Source organism: Bison bison, unplaced genomic scaffold, assembly GCF_000754665.1.
Source record: "Bison bison bison isolate TAMUID 2011002044 unplaced genomic scaffold, Bison_UMD1.0 scf7180017864354, whole genome shotgun sequence".
NCBI classification, from domain to species: domain Eukaryota; kingdom Metazoa; phylum Chordata; class Mammalia; order Artiodactyla; family Bovidae; genus Bison; species Bison bison.
The window spans coordinates 5,930,279-5,930,781 of NW_011494926.1; the positions used below are offsets into that span (position 1 = coordinate 5,930,279).

Genomic DNA, 503 nt, shown 5'->3' on the forward strand with positions numbered 1-503 from the left:
CCTCCATTAGAAGATGAAGGATACCATAATGTAAAATGGACAATGACCATCTAAATGGAGGTGTTTGGCTTTGAAGTGAAATATCTTGAAGTTGCCATGATGTAAGTGATCATTTAATCTTTCCATGTATTAAAGTAAGATAGAAGTTGGTTCTAAAGTTTCAATAGTAATATTGTTGATTTGTAAGAAAAACACAATGAGAGTTCACTGCAATATTGATGTATCTTTATCATATCAACACACAAGTCATGATTATTACTTGACAATGTTGAAATGAAGACAGCTTCTGTGATAACCCAGAAACGTATTAGAAAGTCTTCCTGGAAGAGGCGTGGAATTAGTGTATATCATGCTTCCTAAGTGCTTCCTAGGCTTTGTGTGGTAAGCTGTAAAAGTCACAAATCTCATATCCTTATATGAAAAAATGAATATTTTTGACAATTTCCCTAAACTGGTCCATGCTGTTGCTGCCTCAGCATCTGTCTGGGCAGCAGGCAGCCTGT

General features: G+C 35.8%; 1 long non-coding RNA gene across 1 annotated transcript in view; it reads left to right on the forward strand.

Moving 5' to 3' along the window:
* Positions 1 to 157, forward strand: part of LOC104999572 — a 5,186-nt gene extending 5,029 nt beyond the window's left edge. The window contains exon 2 of the long non-coding RNA XR_826618.1: positions 11 to 157. This is a non-coding gene — a long non-coding RNA (uncharacterized LOC104999572). The remainder of the gene's footprint in view (positions 1 to 10) is intronic.
* The last annotated feature ends 346 nt before the right edge of the window (positions 158 to 503 follow it).